Source organism: Callithrix jacchus, chromosome 18 (genome assembly GCF_049354715.1).
Source record: "Callithrix jacchus isolate 240 chromosome 18, calJac240_pri, whole genome shotgun sequence".
NCBI classification, from domain to species: Eukaryota; Metazoa; Chordata; class Mammalia; order Primates; family Cebidae; genus Callithrix; species Callithrix jacchus.
Window position 1 is genome coordinate 6,991,238 of NC_133519.1, and position 12,839 is coordinate 7,004,076.

Genomic DNA, 12,839 nt, shown 5'->3' on the forward strand with positions numbered 1-12,839 from the left:
TTGAGGCCAGCCTGGCCAACATGGTAAAACCTCGTCTCTACTAAAAATACAGAAATTAGCCAGGTGTGGTGACGGGCGCCTGTAATCCCAGCTACTGGGGAGGTTGAGGCAGGAGAATTGAACCTGAGAAGTGGAGGTTGCAGTGAGCTGAAACTGTGCCACTATACTCCAGCCTGGGCAACACAGTGAGACTCCCTCTCAAAAAAGAAAGTAAAAAGAAAAACAATTATTTACATTGTATCAGGTACTATAAGTAATCCATAGATGTCCCGTCTCTACTAAAAATACAAAATTAGCTGGCATGGTGGCACATACCTGTAATCCCAGCTACTCAGGATGCTGAGGCAGGAGAATTGCTTGAACCCGGGAGGCAGAGGTTGCGGTAAGTCGAGATTGCACCATTGCACTCCAGCCTGGACCACAAGAGCAAACCTCTGTCTCAAAAAAATAAAAAATAAAATAAAATAAATAAAGTATACGGGAGGGTATGCACAGGTCATATGCAAATAGTACACAATTTATGTAAGTGACTTTAGTGTCCACGTGTTTTAGTAACCAGGAATTGCCTGCCACCAATCCCCAGCAGATACTGAGCAAGGGACAACTATATTTCCAATTAGGGAGATAAGTCAAGATTTGACAAAAGTGATAGTATTTGAGTTGGCCCTTCTAGGAATTTTGAGTGAAGATTCATTGAAAGGGCCAATACAGATAAAAGGAAGAGGGTGAACTGAAGCTGGAAAGTGCATCTTATGTTCAGGAGATGACCAGCAATTTCTTTTAATAGAGACAAATTGGGTCCTAAAATGGCAGTCTTTGAATGCCATATTGCTATTTGAACTTTATTCTCTAGTTTGTGGGGAATTATCAAAGGCTTATAAGCAGGAATGTGACATATCCAGAATTGTGCTTAAAAAAAAAAAAACCCCCTTTTTTTTTTTTTTCTTGGAGAGTCTTACTCTGTCATCCAGGCTGGAGTGCAACGATGCCATCTCAGCTCACTGCAACCTCTGCTTTCCAGGTTCAAGCAATTCTCCTGCCTCAGCCTCCCAAGTAGCTGGGATTACAGGCATGTGCCACCACGCCTGGCTAATTTTTATTTTTTTTGAGACTGAGTTTCACTCTTGTTGCCCAGGCTGGAGTGCAATGGTGTGATCTCAGCTCACTGCAACCTCCACCGCCCAGGTTCAAGTGATTCTCCTGCCTCAGCTCCCCAAGTACCTGGGATTACAGGCATGTGCCACCACACCCAGCTAATTTTGTATTTTTAGTAGAGAAGGGGTTTCTCCATGCTGGTCAGGCTGGTCTCAAACTCCGGATCTCAGGTGATCTGCCCGCCTCATCCTCTCAAGGTGCTGGGATTATAGGCGTGAGCCACCACGTCTAGCCTGAAATATATTTCTTAATAAGACCTGAAAGTCAAAATGACTCCTTGATCCATGAGCGGCAGAGTGTCTGTGGTGTTTGCAAGCATGAAAGCAACATTCACCTGTTTGCACATCTCCACCAGAGCTCTTGGGTGACCAGGTGCATTGTGAGTGAGAGTAATATTTTGAAAGAAATTATTTTTTTCCTTAGCAGTAGGGCTTAAAATAAAACAGTGGACTTAAACTATTCAGTTAACCATGCCACAAACATATATGCTGTCATCGAGGTTTTGTTGTTCCATTTATAGAGCACAGGCAGACTTTAGCATAATTCTTAAGGGCTCTAGGATTTTAGGGAGGTAAATGAGCACTGGCTTCAACTCAGAGTCACCAGCTGCATTAGCCCCTAAGATGAGAGTCAGTTTGTTCTTAGAAGCTGTGAAGCCAGGCGTTGACTTCTCTCTAGCTATGAAAGTATTAGCATCTTCTTCCAATAAAAGGCTGTTTCATATACATTGAAAGTCTGTTGTTCAGCGTAGCCGCCTTAATCAATTACCTTAGTTAGGTCTTCTGAATAACGTGCTGCAGCATCTACAACAGCACTTGCTGCTTCAGCTTTCACTTTTAAGTTATGGAAATAGCTCCTTACCTTAAACCTCGCTAGCTTCCAGCTTCTTTTCTGCAGCTGCCTCACCTGTCTCAGCCTTCATTTTATTGAAGAGTCAGGGCTCCACATTAGGCTTTGACTTGAGGGAATGTGGCTGGTTTGTCCTTCTATCCAGATTACTCAAACTTTCTCTGTATCAGCAATGTCTGTTTCACTTTCTTATCATTTGTGTGTATAATGGAGTAGCACTTTTAATTTCCTTCAAAAAATTTTCCTTTGCATTCACAACTTAGCTGTTTGGTGCAAGAAGACTGGCTTTTATCCTGTCTCAGCTTTCAACATGTCTTCTTCAGTGAGCTTAATCATTTTCAGCTTTTTATTTAAAGTAAGAGATGTGTGACTCTTCCTTCCCCTTGAACCCCACTGTAGGGTTGCTAATTGGTCTAATTTCAATATTGTTGTATCACAGGAATAAGGACACAGGAAGAGAAGGAGAAAAGCAGGAAGACTGCCGGTCTGTGGAGCAGTCAAAACATCCACAACATTTATGAATTAAGTTTGCCATCTTATATGGGCATGGTTCATGGTGCTCCTAAACAATTACAATAGTAATAAAAAGATAACAGATCAGCATAACATATACAATAATTATGAAAAAGTTTGAAACAGTGTGAAAATTACCCAAATGTGGCACAGAGACACATAGTAAGCCTGTGCTGTAGGAAAAATGGCGCAGACAGATTTGGTTCTATGCAGTGGCCACAAACCTTCCATTCGTAAAAACAGTTATCTGTGAAGCGCAATAAAGGAAAGCGAGGCTGTAGCAGATGCACGGTTCATTTAGACATCCTTAGGACTCAAACTAATAAAGGGCCTTTTCCATGCCAGTAGCTGCAATTCTGAGACGAAAGTGCCTCTTCCCCGACCTTTACACCTTGCTTTCTGGAAAGATGAGACCATAATGGATTTTGAACTTGCTTTGATGATTAAAGCCCATTGTCGTACATTTCTCCGGAAAAGGAAGCAATGTCTGCTATGGAGCAAACAGTAGAATTTGAATATATAATCCCTTGACCGTAGAAACTGAACCTCAGATCCTATCCTGGCTCTAGACCACCAGGTCATGGAACAAGAAACTTTTCTTTGAATCTTTATCTTCTTGACAAGCTTGTAAATTACAACATATATGCACCATGGACACCTGAGCTCAAAGCAGTTGAGCAATCTTAAGTGGGGGTGACCAGAAGTGGTGCCTTCTGACCCCAAGCATCACACTTCCCGTACCTGAAGGAGCGAGTTGCAGCCCTGCTGCATCGCCACGCGCGGAAGAGCAAGCAGAAGGAAAACTACATTTCCCAGCGACCACTGCGCGGCGAGGAACGCCGCGAGGAGGGGCGAGATGGGGAGGGGGGGGTTGGCCTCTGTGTGAACGCCCTTCCCATTGGTGCGTAGTCTAAAGGGCCGTGTAAGCTGCTGCGCGATTGGACAGACTCAGGGACGTTCAGTGGCGCCGCGACGCTCCTTGGTTTGACTTTTATTTTTCAGCTGAGTTCCCTGACTCGGAGACTTGAGTGTGTCCTGAGTATAGAGTTTCGGGTTTGGGGTGAAGGGGTTAGGGAAGAGGGCTTGGGAAGAAAATCTGGTGAGGGAGAAATAACTGCGGAAGCAGTACGGAGGAGACGGACGTGGGCCTGGAATCTGGGGTCTGTGGAGGGGCTGCGGACCGGGAGAGGAAAGTTCGAATCTGCAAAGGGAGAGACCTCGCCTGTGCTGGAGGGTTGGGACCTGGAGCAGTGAGAGAGTCGAGAATGGAATGAATTGGAAAAAGGAGTACAAGATTCGGACGTCCTGAAGGTGGGTTCCTGTATACGTTCACCCCACGCTGGTACAAGCTTCAATTTCCTAATTTGTAAAATAAGGGATAATAAAAATACTTAACAGTTGTGGGAATAAATCAAATAAATCCACGGGTTGTCACATGGCGAAAAGAAAAAAATTCAAAGTGCTACACAAATGTTAATTGTTAATAGACAAGCTGTAAGAGTGTACCTAAGCAAGGATATCAGAGATAGGTGCATAGAAGCTAGCTGAAACCTGTTAATTTACCTATAAACAAGGCTATTGTTTTGAGAGAGGAAACGAAGCGTAACACGGTTTCTATCTGCAGGGAACGCACGCCATCCTGGGAGAAACGATAGCAATAAAGAACTCTAATATGTTTAATTGTAGAGAATTTCAAAGGCAGTTCTTTTGCAGGTAGATCATTTTTGCTAAATCGTTTTGAGTGGAGAGACTCAGGAAAGAGATAAAAGAGGTGGTATTTAAGATGAGTTTTCGTGTACAGACTAAATTTTCTTAGCGGAAATGATGAGGGTTGTTGAGGGAGCTTTGTTCCAGCTAGAGGGAAGCTCATAAACAAAGGTATAGAGGCGGGGAAGTTATCTGGAAACGGAAAGATAGGTTTGACCCTTATGTAGAAAGGGTCACGAATTTTAGGCTAACAAGTTTGATTTAATGCTTTAGGCTATGAGGTGCTACTAATGAATTTTATTAAAGAAAATGGTCCAGGAGAGGCAAGGAGTAGGTTGAACCATTAGTTAAGCTGTTGTAGTGGTGTGGGTAGGAAGTATTGAGATTCTGAATTAACATGGTCTTTGTGCAGATAAAATAGGTAAGATATTCATATGGTCAGACAGGAGGTTCAGGAGAATGAGTAATCAAATGACGAATTTAAGTTGCCAACTCCAGGTTGCTTGGAAACGCTGAATTAGTAACTAAAATAGGAAAGTAGAAGGGGCACATTTGGATGAAAAAGATGATGTGTTAGGTTTAGGAAATGTTAGCTTTGAGGAGCTAAAAAAAGTCTGAGTGATTTCCTTTTTAAGTTAAATATTTCAAGTGCTAGTGAGACTGTAGGTGAAAATGTCCAGTATGTTTTTGTTAATTCAAATTAAAAGCTTGAAAAAGATGTCATTTATTTATTCAACATGTAATTGTTGCTTGCTCTAGTGCTTTAGATGATAGAATTAATAGGCTGGCAAGGTGGCTCATGCCTGTAATCCCAGCACTTTGGGAGGCTGAGGTTGGCAGATTATGAGGTCAGGAGTTCGAGATCCGTTTGGCCAACATGGTGAAACCCCATCTCTAATAAAATAAAAATACAAAAATTAGCTGGGCATAGTAACATGTGCTTGTAGTCCCAGCTACTTGGGAGACGGAGGCAGAAATTGCTTGAACCCTGGAGGGGGAGGTTGCAGTGAGCCCAGGTCATGCCATTGCACTCCAGCCTGGGCGACAGAGTGAGACTCCATCTCAAAAGAAAAAAAAAGTGATAGAGTTAGTCATAAAAACAGGAGAAATAATGATGTTCCCAAATAAATGCTTAGAGGAAATGGTAAAGTTGAAGACAGAACCTTTTGAACCAAGAGAGTAAAATTGTCAATAATAATAATAGTCTGCCTTTATTGAGTGCTTATTTATGTGTCAAACACTGTCACTTGGCTCTGTATTCATTATGTCATTTAATACTGACACCAACTTATGGCACAGAAGTAACTGAAATTTAGAGAGTATAACTTGGCGGAGGTACACCACTAATAAGAGGCGGGGCTTTGACTCAATCCCTAGTCTGATTTCAGAGCCCACTGTCTCAACTACAAAGCAATATTTATTATTATTATTATTTTCAGAAAAGTCTCACTCTGTTGCCCAGGCTGGAGACCAGTGGGGCAATCTCAGCCCAGTGCAGCCTCTGCCTCCCAAGTTCAAGCAGTCCTCCTGCCTCAGACTCCTGAATAGCTGGGGCTACAGGCACATGGCACAACACCTAGCTAATTCTGTAATTTTTGTAGAGAGAGGGTTTTACCATGTTGCCGAGGCTGCTCTTGAACTCCTGACCCCTAGTGATCCACTCACATTGGCCTCCCAAAGTGCTGAGATTACAGGCATAAGCCACCGTACCCAGCTTATTTTAATTTTTTTTGAGACAGGAACTTGCTCTATTGTCCAGGCTAGACTGCAGTGGCACAATCACTGCTCACTGCAGCCTTGAACCCCCCAAGCTGAAGTGATCCTAACACCAAGCAGCTGGGGCTACAGACGTGCCACAGTGCCCTGCTAATTTTTTAATTTTTTGTAGAGATGGGTTCTTGCCATGTTGCCCAGGCTTAACTCCTGGGCTAAAGCAGTCTGCTGGCCTTGGCCTCCCAAAGTGCTGGGATTACAAACGTGAGCCACCATGCCCAGCCAAAGCAATATATTTTTAAAGGGTAGTTGGCGCTACCAGGCACAGTGACTCACGCCTGTAATCCCAACACTTTGGGAGGCAGAGGCATGTTAGACCATCTGATGTCAGGAGTTCCAGACCCGCCTGGCCAACATACTGAAACCCTGTCTTTACTAAAAGTACAAAAAATTAGCCAGCTGTGGTGGCAGGTGCCTGTAATCCCAGCTGAGTCAGGAGAATCACTTGAACCTGGGAGGTGGAGGTGGCAGTGAGCCAAGATCATGCCACCGAACTCTGGTCTGGGTGACAGAGTAAGACTCCATCTCAATAAATAAATAAATAAACTAATTAATAAATTAATAAAGGGTAGTTGGCACTATTGAATTAAGCATACAAGTGAAGGAGTAACTGTTGGATGAAGCAGGATAGAAACAGAAAAGAGCAATGAATTTATTAATTTGGATGTCTGCTGACCAGTAAGGGTTCGGTTAGATGTCATAGTAGAAGCCCGAGGCCTGGCTCAGTGGCTCCTGCCTGTAATCTCAGCACTTTGGAAGGCCGAGGCAGGAGGATTGTTTGAGTCCAGGAGTTGAAGGCCAGCCTAGGCAACATAGCAAGGCCCCGTCTTGCCGCCAGAGAGGTGAGTGTAGACAGCGTCATTTGTGGACGTGTGCAATAGTGAGGACAGTCAGTGTGAAGTAGAAGAGGGCTGCAGGTTGTTAGAAGACTCTTTTAAAGTTTCAAATTACTCTTTCTTTTTGAGACAGAGTCTCGCTGTCGCCCAGGCCGGAGTGCAGTGGTGCGATCTTGGCTCACTGCAACCTCCGCTTCCTGGGTTCTTGCAGTTCTCCTGCCTCTGCCTCCTGAGTAGCTGGGACTACAGGTGCACACCACCACGCCTGGCTAATTTTTTTGTATTTTAGTAGAGTCAGGGTTTCACTGTGTTGCCCAGGCTGGTCTCGAACTCCTCAACTCAGGCAATCTGCCCACCTCGGCCTCCCAAAGTGCCGAGATTACAGGCGTGAGCCACCACATCTGGCCTCAAATTACTTTTAAATGGTTTTGGAACAGTGAAATTTAGCTTTAAGTTGTCATCCATATCCATACAATGGATACAATTCATCTGCAAAAAGAGATAAGTACTGATACATGGTGCAACATAGTTGAACCTTGAAAACATTATGCTAAGTGAAAGAAGCCAGTTACAAAAGACCATATACTAAATGATTCCATTTATAGGCAAGTCCAGAATAGGGACATCTGTAGAGACAGTAGATCAGTGGTTGCTTAGGGCTGGGAGACTGGAGTGATAGCTGAAGGACACAGGGTTTTTTCTTGAAGTGTTGAAACTTCTGAAATGGACTCTGGTGATAGGTGCACGTATCAGTGAATATACTAAAAATCATTGAATTGTATACTTTGAATGAATTTAATGGTATATACAAATTAAATTTCCATAAAGCTATTTTTTAAAAATGTTACCCATAATCCTACCATGCCAATCCAATAATTTTTCTTTTCTAGGGTATTTTGACAAGAGGCAAATTGGCCCAATCTGGAGAAGTATTTTGGAAGGAGGTGGGTTTGGAGGAGGAGAGCAATCATTTTAAAGGAGAGAATTAAAAGAATAAAGATGGCATATTTGAAGGGTTGGCTGTAGAAGAAAGCAAGTGGGATGAGAGAACCAGAAACAGATATTTTAGCTAGATTGAGTAGACTGGCCAGCAGAAGAAAAGGATGTTTAATAGTCTTTCAGATTCATATTGAGAATTAGTGTGTGTGTGTGTCCAGTAAATATTTATTAAGTACTTATTATGAGCCAGGCACTATTTAAGTTACTAGGGATACAGCAGTAAACATAATAGATAAAAACCCCTGCCCTTAGTGAGTTTGCATATTACAGTGTGGAGAGACAGACATTCAATATTAGATAGATGGTTCTAAGTGTTTGGCTTTTTTTCTTCTCTCTGTCACCCAAGCTGGACTGCAATGGCATGCTCATGGCTCACTGCAGCCTTGGCCTCCCAGTGCAGGCGATCCTCCTACCACAGCCTCCCGTTTAACTGGGACTACAGGCACATCCCACATCTGGCTAATTTTCTGTAGAGACAGGGTTTGGCCATGTTGCCCGGACTGTTCTGAAACTCCTGGACTCAAGCAGTCTATCTGCCTTGGCCTCCCAAAGTTCTGCGATTACGGGAGTGAGCCACCACCCAGCCAAGGTTGTACGTGTCATGGAGAAAAGTAAAGCAGAGAAGATGGATGAGGGTGGTGGAGTGGTCAGGAAAGACTTCATCAAGAAAGTGACATTTTAGCTCTGAAGGAGGAGGAGGGAGTAAGCCACGTAGATAAATGAGGAAAGACCATCATAGCAAAGAGAACTACATGGGTATAGGGACTCTGAAGTAGAAGTGTGCCTGTGTTTGAAGAACAGCAGAGAGGCCAGTGTTTGTGCAGCAGTGAATGAGAAGAGTAGTAGGTGAGGTCGCAGAAGTCATGGGGTTGGCCAGGTCATATATGACCCTGTAGCCAGTTTTAAAGACCTTGACTTTCTGAGTAAGATGAAAGTCATTGGAGGCTTTTGGGCAGGGGAGTTTTGTGTTTTGATATATATTAATGTGTTGAGAATATACTGTAAGGGATGAGGTTGAAAGTGGGACAGGGGCAAAGTGTGGTGACTCACGCCTGTAATCCCAGCACTTTGGGAGACTGAGGTGGGTGAATTACCTGAGGTCAGGAGTTCAAGACCAGCCTAATCAACATGGTGAAACCCCATCTCTACTAAAAGTACAAAAGTTACTGGGGCTTGGTGGCCTGTGCCTGTAATCCCAGCTACTCCAGAGGGAGGCTGAAGCAGGAGAATCACTTGAACCCTAGCGGGGTGAAGGTGGCAGTGAACCAAAATTGCACCATTGGACTCCAATGTGGGTGACAGAGCAAGACCCTGTATATTAAAAAAAAAAAAAAAAAAAAAAAAAAAAAAGCAAAAAACAGCTGAACCAGGGCAATGAGGGCATAGGTGTTAAGTAGTTGTCAGATTCTAGATGTTTTGATGTGCTGGCTGGTAGGATTTGCTAATGGGTGTGTGTGGCGTGTAAGACATAGAGGAGGAGTAAAATTTCTCCAACCACATTTGTTTGTTTGTCATAAACAACTGGCAGCATAGAATTAGCATTTACTGGAATGTAGAATTCTAAGAGAAGAGCAAGTTTTGGTGGTGGGAGGTAGGTATCAGGAGCTCAGTTTTACACTTGGCAAGCTTGGGAAACCTGCTAGACATCCACGTGGAGAGATCAAGTAGGTAGTTAGGTGTGTGAGTCTAGAGCAGAGGGCAGAGTAAGGACTAAGGCATCAGTTTGAAAACCATTAATGTGTATATGCTATTTAAAGCTGTGAGACTTCAGGAGATCACCAACGCAATGAGTAATGACCAGTAAGGAAAGCGGACAACCAGGAAGAGGTCCCCTGGAAGCCAAACAAAGAAAACTTTAAAGGAATCAGGGAGAGAGGCACTGTGGGGTTCTGAGCAGGAAAATGGTATGTGGAAGTAACAGTGGCGATGATCTCTTGCTACTTTCTCACAAAATTCTTTCCCAAAGGATTGAAGATTTTAAGCAGATTATACCAGGTAGAAGAACATAGCAGAACATCATCTGACTTGCTCAGTCAGAAGGGATTGACAGAGCATGCTTGATAAGAAAGCTTTCACCAAAGCAATAAAAAATCAGCCTCTCTTCCTCCCCCCCGCCCCCCCGTCAATCATGTAACATGGTATGATATTCCCTTTCCAGCCATGAGGTTTATATTCCTGATAATTTATTTATTTATTTATTTTACTTCAGGTGCATACTATAGCTGGCATTTCTCCCCACGTTATCCCTCCCCAGGAAAATTTCTATAATAAGGTTGTTGCAAGTACGGGAGCTCAAGATCTTGCATTATGAATTGAGATGGAGATTGTGAAGAGACATTTAAATTTTATAAGTAATTTTTTTTCTTTTGCTCAAGATGCTAGAGAAAGCATGTGAAATAAAGATAGCATCAATGGCTTTGTATTAGTTTTAAATTCGATATAGTGGGTACTCTCTCTACCTTAATTTCCATTTACTACTTCCTTCTTTGGAGAAGGGAGTGGAGCAGGGGAAGTCAATATGTTGCTGAGGCTGGCCTCGAACCCCTGGGCTCAAATGATCTTCCCTCAGCCTCCTGAGTAGCAGGGACTATAGGTGTGGACCACTGCACCTGACTGTATGTACTGTTGATTGCTTATTAGAGACTTCTCTGCATCTCCTTCTCCTATCCTATAACTTCGAGGAAAAGATTGTAGATTTGTTTTTCATTGTTGCAGATAACAGGGAGACCTTTTTTCCTTTGTTTGCTTATCCATTTAAATATTTAATACCATTCTGGTTTTTATTTGAAAATAATTATGAGGAGTACCTTTTGAAAATTCAAAAGGCATGAATTTCAGGATTTGGAGATACTTTAAAGAAAACTACATTTTAAAACATTAAGTTCTTTCCAAGAGGAAAATATGATGATGTTGAAGAGGGAACTAGTCTATACGTCCTGTACTGTTTTTATTTTTCTGTTCTTGGCCCCTCATTATGAATTTTTTATGTATTTGATAGGTGTGAAAAAGACAGCATGAACTTTACCCCAACACACACCCCTGTCTGCAGAAAGTAAGACATTTGCTTCTTTTTTTTTTTTTTTTTTTTTTTTTTTTTTTTGAGACAGAGTTTCGCTCTTGTTACCCAGGGTGGAGTGCAATGGCGCGATCTCGGCTCACCACAACCTCCGCCCCCTGGGTTCAGGCAATTCTCCTGCCTCAGCCTCCTGAGTAGCTGGGATTACAGGCACGTGCCACTGTGCCCAGCCAATTTTTTTTTGTAATTTTTAGTAGAGATGGGGTTTCACCATGCTGACCAGGATGGTCTCGATCTGTTGACCTCGTGATCCACCCGCCTCGGCCTCCCAAAGTGCTGGGATTACAGGCTTGAGCCACCGTGCCCGGCCAAGACATTTGCTTCTTATTTTCAACTTGTTAAAATAAGAAATCAAGACTTGTGTGGTCTTAGTCTTATCATAGGAACTGGAAAGGTATTGGAAATGTACTTCCTAAAGTTTTTAATTTTTATTTATTTATTTATTTTTTGAGACAGAGTCTCACTCTGTTGCCCAGGTTGGAGTGCAGTGGTGCAATCATAGCTCATTGCAGCCTTGACCTCCTGGCTCAAGCAATCCTCCCGCCTCAGCTTCCTAAAGTGTTGGGATTACAGGCATAATCCACGGCTCCCAGCCTGAGACAACCCCTTTTAGAAAATATGAAATGTCGGCTGGGCGTGGTGGCTCACACCTATAATCCCTGTACTTTGGGAGGCCAAGATGGGTGGATCACTTGAGGTCAAGAGTTCAAGGCCGGGCACGGTGGCTCAAGCCTGTAATCCCAGCATTTTGGGAGCCCGAGGGGGGTGGATCACGAGGTCAAGAGATCGAGACCATCCGGTCAACATGGTGAAACCCCGTCTCTACTAAAAATCAAAAAAATTAGCTGGGCACGGTGGCGCGTGCCTGTAATCCCAGCTACTCAGGAGGCCGAGGCAGAAGAATTGCCTGAACCCAGGAGGCGGAGGTTGTGGTGAGCCAAGATCGTGCCATTGCACTCCAGCCTGGGTAACAAGAGCGAAACTCCATCTCAAAAAAAAAAAAAAGAGTTCAAGACCAGCCTGGCCAACGTGGTGAAACCCTACGTCTGCTAAAAATATAAAAATTAGCCAGGCATGGTGGCAGGAACCTGTAATCCAAGCTACTTGGGAGGCTGAGGCAGGAGAATCACTTAAACCCAGGAGGTGAAAGTTGCAGTGAGCAACTTTCGTGCTACGGCACCCAGCCTGGGTGACAGAGCAAGACTTCATCTCAAAAAAAAAAAAAAAAAAAAAAAGGAAAGAAAAGAAAAGAAAGAAAATATGAACTGAACTGTTAAGTAGGCCGAGCACTGTGGCTCACGCCTGTAATCCTAGCACTTTGAGAGGCTGAGGCGGGCAGATCACAGGGTCAGGTGTTTGAGATTAGCCAACATGGTGAAACCCCACCTCTACCAAAAAAATAACAAAAATTAACCAGGCATGGTGGCGTGCGCCTGTAATCCCAGCCATTCGGAAGGCTGAGGCAGGAGAATTGCTTAAACTCGGGAGGCAGAGGTTGCAGAGCTGAGATCACACCATTGCCACTCCAGCCTGGGCAACAGAGCAAGACTCCATCTCAAAAAAAAAAAAAAGTTAAATAAAATAGTATTTCTCTCACAAGTTTTTAATGATTGGGAAAATGTCTAAGGTTTTCTTCATACAAGTTGACAAATTTTAATATCTTCATGCTTATTTATTAGAAGCAAGCACATATATTAACTACAACTCAGAGCTTCTGGTATAGTTTCTTCACTTTGCTGTCTGTTTTGTTATGTTGTAAATTGTAGACAACCAAGCTGGATTTATTTTCACATAAGGGTTACTCTTCTTCTGTACTATTTGTTTTCTCACTTCCATTGTTTTAGCTCAAGTCTTGTTTGCTAGAAGCAAACAAACAAAAATTTCATGTCCACCCTTTTTTTTTTGAGACGTAGTTTTGCTCTTGTTGCCCA

General features: G+C 43.1%; 1 pseudogene across 1 annotated transcript in view; it reads left to right on the plus strand.

Moving 5' to 3' along the window:
* The first annotated feature begins 3,521 nt into the window (after positions 1 to 3,521).
* The window catches only part of LOC144580176 (coiled-coil domain-containing protein 77-like), a 52,719-nt pseudogene continuing 43,401 nt past the window's right edge, over positions 3,522 to 12,839 (plus strand). The window contains exons 1-2 of the transcript XR_013529289.1: positions 3,522 to 3,828; positions 10,831 to 10,884. The product of XR_013529289.1 is annotated as a coiled-coil domain-containing protein 77-like (transcript). The remainder of the gene's footprint in view (positions 3,829 to 10,830; positions 10,885 to 12,839) is intronic.